Source organism: Peromyscus eremicus, chromosome 1 (assembly GCF_949786415.1).
Source record: "Peromyscus eremicus chromosome 1, PerEre_H2_v1, whole genome shotgun sequence".
Classification (NCBI taxonomy): Eukaryota; Metazoa; Chordata; class Mammalia; order Rodentia; family Cricetidae; genus Peromyscus; species Peromyscus eremicus.
In genome coordinates, this window is record NC_081416.1 from 92,767,408 (window position 1) to 92,774,683 (window position 7,276).

The window sequence follows — 7,276 nt, forward strand, 5'->3', positions numbered from 1 at the left end:
CTCACATGTGGGCAACCCAGGACCCAGGATCGTAGCTCGTGCCCAAGGTGGGAGACACCCTCCCGCTGGGGCCATGATTCCCATGTCCCAAACCCTGATGGATGTCTGCTAGTGTGGAGGCCTTCCCTGTGGGAACAGGGGAAGGCAGCGCTCATCATGGTTCTTGGGCCACTCCCAGGCAGTGATGGGAAGAGATGGAGATAGCAGGGTGACAGCTGTGTCACAATGGAGGGTTGGTAGCCAGAGTCTGGGGAACTAAGAGAAGACATCTGAGCCAGAGTCAGGAAGAGAGGCTGAGTAACACCGGAACCTGGAGGAGGAAGGTACCAGTCCTTCTGGCTTCCAGGGCTGTAAAGCCAGACTTCAGAGTGGCTGACTGTCAAGCAGAGCCCCCCACTAGCATTCTGGCTTCAATTCCCATGGATCTGCACACAGTTCCCAGTGTGAGCTGCTTTTGCACGTGGAGAACCAGCTCCTCTGAGCCTCCAGCTCCACATACAGGCCACCAGCTTTCCGGAGCATGATATCTGCCCAAAGGTGACCCAGGAGGCAGGGGCCACCCGAAGGCTGCGCTCCTAATAACTCCTGGTAGTGTTCCTGAAAGGGATCCCCTCATTTTCCTTCCTCCTCTTCTCCTCCTCTAGGGGACTTTAAGGGTAGGAGGCCGCGGGGTGTTTGGCCTTCCCTGCAGGCAGCCCCTGCCCTCCCCGGGGCCTGAGCCCAGGCTCTGGCTGTGCAGAGGCTTGGAGCTCGAGGCTAATTGTGAATTAGGAGCCCAATTATGCCCTGCACAATTGGCTCCGCGCTACCTCCTCTTCCTGACAGACATGTATATTAATAGTTGGCACTTATTGAACCAAATATGAATATTCATCTTCATTTATATTTCAAGGCTTTTCCTCCTGGAGGCCCGCAGGGCTGCGACCAGCTCCAGCCCCATCACGGAGCTGACAGCTCACACTCCTGGGCCCTGACTCCTGGTTCGTGGGCGGCGGACTGGGCTCCCAGCTGTCCACAAACACTCATTAGGGGGGCCGGACCCAGCGAGCTGCGGAGAATGTGTAATCGCGCTGCGCGCTGCTAATTAGGGAACTGATGGGGCATTGAGGGCGAGAGGACGAATTCTTTAAACAGAGGACGGGAAACTTGAAGAGCCGTAATTACTTAGAGCAGAGTTCATCTCAGAACTTGGGAGCCAATGAGGCTGATGACAGCCCTGCTGGGTGGAGGGCAGGGAGGAGACCGAGCACCTGGGACTCGCGCCCAGCCTCTAGGGGGCAGTGTGGAGCCACTTTTCTGTAGTCCTGGTGCCACTCAGCTGTGTGAGCCCCTCCCTTCCCAGCGGCCGTTTCCTCTGCCTGGCCTGCTAACCCAGGCTCCTGCTCAACTCCAAAGGGTCAAGCCAGGCATTCCTATGACAACTCAAAAGGACACACAAGAACACTCCAACAGGGTGTCCCTGAGGCGTGTCACCTAAACCTTCTATCCACTCTCAGGGGTATACATTCGACCTTTCACGTTGCAGCGTGCATGACGTCACCTACAAATGTGTTGGCATGCTGATAGCTACGCTGGGATGCTTGCAACCTGTGGCCTACAGATCGGACAGGCCTCCCAGAGGAACCATGGGCCCTACCTCTCTTCTGCTTTGAACCTACCTTCCCATCTCTCACACGAGCCCCTCCACCGCCAGCTCCACTCCTACACATCTCAGGAAAACCTCTGTTCTTCGGGGCTCAGCATAGTTTCCCTCATCAGTGGGCTGCTTCCTTCCCTCCTCTGGTTTGGTTGGTGGAAAGGACAGGATTAGAGGACAACCATGTCATTCCTCATAGTCTCAACCAACTGGCCAGTAACTGGATCCCAAGAGGAATCTGGGCAGCTTTTCTGACTTCTGCCAAGAGCTATGCTGTCCAATCCATAGCCACTGACCCCACAGAGCTATTTACATGAATTAAATAAACTTGCAAGCTTGGTTCCTTATTCACACCAGCTGCATTTCCGTGTTCAATAGTCACACATAGAATATTAGCCTCTGAGGTTATTGACCAAGGCTTACCGAGCATGTGGGCCTCCAATGTCCAATAGACCTTTGGTTCCAAACCTTTAGGGATCTTTTAGTCAATACCCAGAGGACCTCTGAGCAATAACTTTGTGGTGGGGGTGGTGAAGAGGGTGCTCTTGGAAGTCAGTGTTTAGAGTCACCCTCACACTTGCCTCCCAGTTGGACTTCTGAAGCTGTAATTATCAGGGAACAGCCCTGTTCAGTCGTTGACTCCAACCCCTCACAGCAACACGGCCGCTGTGCTGCAAGAGATCAGAAACAAGCATTCAGGCTGGGCCTGGCTGGAACCTCTATGTGTGAAGCCTGTGGCTGGGCCTGCCAGATGAGGCTTCCCATTGTGGAAGGAGGCTTCAGTTAGGGGGAGGCAGGTGCCCAACCAGAAGCCCACCTACCCCTTCCCTGCTGATCAGCTTCTAACACATCCAGAGGCCTTTCTCGGTGCCCTTGTAGGCTCCACCGAACCCAGTTACTGCTCTTGGGGTGGGGCTCAATCTCATGTCCCAGCAAGGTCAAAACTCATCTGGATGCAAGGTGTTCACAGCATCCAGAATTTCACTGTGCCCTGGGGCAGAATACCAGGACAGAATGCTGGAGTCACCTCCCCAGGGGCTCACTGGATGTGCACCTGAGCTGGGCTAAGCAAAATGTGGGTACCTGGGGGGGGGGGCGTTTCTCGAATGAGGTTTCACAGACATGTTCCGGAATCCTGGGCTGCTGGGAGCCTGAGATTTTAGCCCTGGAGATGAGCACGGGGGTTCAGATCCAAACATGAGTGTCCTTTTATCCAGAGAAACAAGGATGGGGGGGGGAGGTGTCAGAACGGTGAAATCCCGAGGGTGTGAGTGGAAATGGGCCTGAGAGCATCCTGAAGGCAGCTGGGCCTGGCAAAGACTTTTCCTCACCAGTGCGGCCTCTCCCTTGGAGATGGTCCCCAGGTAGGAGGCAAGCTCTAGAAAGGGAGGAGAGACATGGTACACATGTCTCATTTTGGTACTCCCTCTATAGCTTAAGAGTTCCATGGTTCATTTTCACAGCTTTGGAAAGCCATCAGGGCAGGACTGTCATCCATTCCACAGGAGAAACTGGTCCTGGGGTGCCACATAGAGGGACCTGGACACACAGATGTGACCTGGTGCTGTTGCTCTTCATCCTGGCCTATTAGCACCTGCGGAGCCCTTGACTGCAGATACAAAGGTCAGTGTCACAGCAGTCACATGTGCCTCCAAATGGCTTGGATTTGGCATTGTGGCTTGTGTTTTATATGGAGTTTAAAGAAAGTGACACAGGTAAGAGAACGTGATTAACTCAAATCAACCTTGAAAATGATCCTAGGAGAATCCCATAAAGGCTGCAAGGGCAAAGAGGTACCTTCCTTGAACCCCAAACCTCCTCCAAGGAAGGGCTTCTCTCTGAGACATCTGAAAACATAACAAGGAAAGATTTTGAGCATGGGTTAACACGTAGAGAGGAATTTCACTTTTACTTCCAGATTGTCTGTAGGAACTTCATGAATAATGGTGAGGCGCTCAGATTCCAGGGGCCTTACCTAGCATTGGCTTCCTGGCATCTGTGGGGTTCATGGCGGATCACACGGATGAACTAGCCAGGACAGTGTGGCTGGTTGGTTGTTCCTTGAGAGAGGGGAGAAAGGAGAAGTGGGGGGGATGTGAAATCTTGGTTCAAGTGTGTAGATGCCCTTGAGATTGGTCCAAGTCCAGTTCTAACCCAGTTCATTGGCTTCCGGTACTAGGGAAAACCTTAGCCATCGAGGAACAGAACTGTCCGTTCACGTGCTCATCCTAAGACCGGAAGTCAAGAGTGCTGTGAAGAAACCATTCCTTTTACTCTCTCACATCGCACATCCTCTGACGACTATCCTCCCAGCTCCTCCCAATGGTGACTTTGCTTTTAGAGCTTGCTGGTCGGAACGCACAATGCTGTGTAGGCTGCAGGCACAGTGTTAGTGGACACCTTACTGACCCACACAAGGAAGGAGCTCGGAGCCGGGTTGCTAGCTCTCCTCTGCTCACAGCTTTTGGTTCCAGGCTGCTGGGAAAAGTGTACCTGCAATCTCTCCTGGGATTCTCATTTTTAACCAGACCCACTGGAGGTGCGGAGGCTACTGTTAAGCATGGGGGAGTGATGGGTGCCAATGATCTTCAGCACACACTGCTCCATGTTCTATGAGCTGGAAACCACTCTGGATAGACACATTGGACATGCACATGGCTATTAATAAAAGAGAGCCCTGATTTCCATCCTTCTAGTACTCCCTCTGGAGCCCATGGGAAGTGTGGTGGCGGTGGGGGGGGGGCAGGATGCTGGCATTACTGGGTCCCTAGCAGAAATAATCTCTAACAGCCCCCAAACCTCACCCTCAACCTAGAATGGTTATTAACATATTAATTAATATTTAAAAACTCATTATGCCTTGATGATGGCTTCTTTAATCTGCTTTTATATTAATCGCAGCCACCAAGGAGCAATAACCATACTTACGTGGCAAAATGGAGTCATTCTACTTAATTACCGAGGAGGTTTTACAGGCAGTCTTCAAAGCCCGAAAACAATCAGAGGGTTGATGGGATGTCTTCCTTTTAGAGTCTCTGCTAAATTGGATGCTCTGACAGTTGGAAGTTTTATCTTGTGTTGAGATGAAGTCTCCCTGTCCGCACCCCTATTCCTCATTGTGCCAGCCTGGAGGCCCTGCTTTCCTTAATTATTGGCCTGAGGAGGTGGCCTGGATTCTAACTCCCAACCTGCACCTTGGCCTGCTACCTCCGGAGGCAACACAAACCAGAGGTCCTAGGCGCAGAGATCCTCTCTTCTCTTCCTGTGAGGTTCTGTCTGCTTCTGAGCTTGGACCTGAAACTCTGGAGCTGTCCTGGCAGTTTTAGTTTTCCAGGTGAGCTGAGCCTTCAGCCTGTTCAATTACCTGGGGGATGGTCCTCCCATCTGCAGAGCCCAGCTGCCTGTTACCTGCAGGCTTCCCCTGCCACAGTTCGTTCAAACAATGCCTAGCTCTAAAAGGGGCTCACACACCCCCTACTCACCAGCTCTGCCCACTGCCCTGGGCTCCTTGGTAGAAGTAGAGGTAACTCGAATTCAGTCTGTTGGGACCACTGTGAAAGGACCGGGGTCACACAAGTCTTCCTGTCCTGACAGGTCTCTGTCCTTGGTCCCTTGGAAGATTTAGGATTTCTGTCAAATCTAGAGGGGCAGCCTGCGCAGTGTGATGGCCCTGGTGGCCTTTGCCTCACCTGCCTCCTGCAGCTCCATCGATATTGGTGTTCACGGTGACATCCGGGTCTCAGGTGAGTCAGGAGCATATGCTGAGGCCAGGGCCCAGTGAACCCAGTATGCCATCTGTCCAGAAGGCCAGCAAAGAGTGCTTGTCAGCATCTAGAATACATTCCCACTCGTGGCCCTCCCTTCTGAGCCTGGCCACAAAAAAGCCTTTTGGGCAGAAACAGAGTCAAATGGTGTTCAGAGATGAGATCAGCTTCCTGTGCCTTAGAAATTATGGTGAAGTGACAGGCCGGGAAATTGGTGACTCCCTCCCAGGGTGCTGATAACCCTGGAGATCATTCATCACCCATGCAGAGATGGCCAGAACCATCCAGAGCGTCTGTAGCCCTACTGGGACCACACAACCACCAGGATGGGACACAAAGAGCTGTCAGCTGCCAGATAGGTAGTGCTGTGAAGCCCGACCCTGGACAGCTGGTAACTGCGGACTTGAATCAGGACCCAGGTCTCAGGGTGGATGTGATGGTTAATCTTCATTGATTTAGAATCACTATAGAAACACGCCTCTGGGCATATCTGTTTGGGTGTTTCCAGAAAGATTTAACCAAGGAGGGAAAACTGAATGCCCCTGAATGTGGGCCGAACACGACTTAATAGGGATAAAGAGAGGGGCTGATGAGATGGCTCAGTGGGGTAGGGAGGAAGACATCTTGTCCTGGGGATTATGTGTCTATTGGGGTGTAGGGAACCTCACTCGGGGAACACTTGCTTAATTATCTGCCTGGATAAAGGAACGAGACCAGATCCGCAGTGACCTCCTCCCTCCCTACAGTGCTGCTATGGACCAGCCCAGGCAGTGGTTTAGTGATGGTGGAAGACGGGGTCAAGGCTATGAGCCCAGGGCATTCTCACGGTTGACTCAGTGTTGCCAGGCTTTGAAGAGGCCCTGGGGACGGAGATGGATTCAAAGAGGTCAGGGGTAGGTCAGTATTGGAGGCTGCAGAACAGATATTAGTGTGGCTTGGGTTGTTATATCACTGTGTTTGTGTTTGTCTTGCCTGGCGTAGAACCCAGAGCCTCATTCATACACGCTAGCGCCTTCCGCCATGAAGCTGCATCCCCAGCCCTGCTTGTTGGTGTCCCTTGTGATTCCTCTCTTCTCCTTAGCATCTGGCAAGACTGGGCTTCCTATTCCACAGTGGGGGCCCATGATAAGCCCCGGCCAAGGCATTATGAGTAGAGTGCCATGATCCACTACCTGCGCAGTGCAAGTGAAGTCCAAAGGGAACCATGCAAGCCTGAGGCCTTTCCCTTGTTCCGTGAGGACCCCGAGCTGCCCCTGCAGGTGGTGGCCTTCTTGGACAGAAGGAAGTAAGATAGAAGGAAACAGAGGGCTGAAAAGATAGCTCAGTTGGCAAAGTATTTCCTTTGCAAGCACAAAGACATGAGTTCAAGCCCAGAATCCACGGTTTAAAAAAAAAAAAAAAAAAAGCTTGGAGTGCTGGCCCATGATTTTTAATCTCAGTGCTAGGGAGGCAGACAGATTCCTGGAGCTCACTGGCCAGCCAGCCTGGACTAGTTAGGAAGTTCTAGGCAAGTGAGAGATCCTGCTTCACACAAATAAAAAAGTGGATGATAATGTCCTTTGGTTCCCACATGTACATGAACATACGTGCACAAATATCTGCATATATACATGTACTTGCACAAACATGAATACACACACACACACACACACACACACACACACACACACACACACACGAAGAAACAGTCCTCAAGGAAAGATTGAATTATGAAAGATGGTATTTATGCACAAGATTCTGAGTTAATCTGAAAGATAGTTTTGAACTAGGGAAGGCTGCATGCATCCACATAACTGGGAAGTTCAAGTATTTTCTCTGTTCCTTCATGTGCTTGCATACATGAGTTCAAGAGCAAGATGAGATGGATTATAGAAAA

The 7,276-nt window shown here is 51.7% G+C and overlaps 1 long non-coding RNA gene across 1 annotated transcript; it reads left to right on the forward strand.

The window, feature by feature from the left end:
• The first annotated feature begins 239 nt into the window (after window positions 1-239).
• On the forward strand, window positions 240-4,271 carry LOC131900222 (uncharacterized). The gene is made up of 3 exons (XR_009376170.1): window positions 240-323; window positions 3,100-3,259; window positions 3,816-4,271. It is a non-coding gene; the product is annotated as an uncharacterized LOC131900222 (long non-coding RNA).
• The last annotated feature ends 3,005 nt before the right edge of the window (window positions 4,272-7,276 follow it).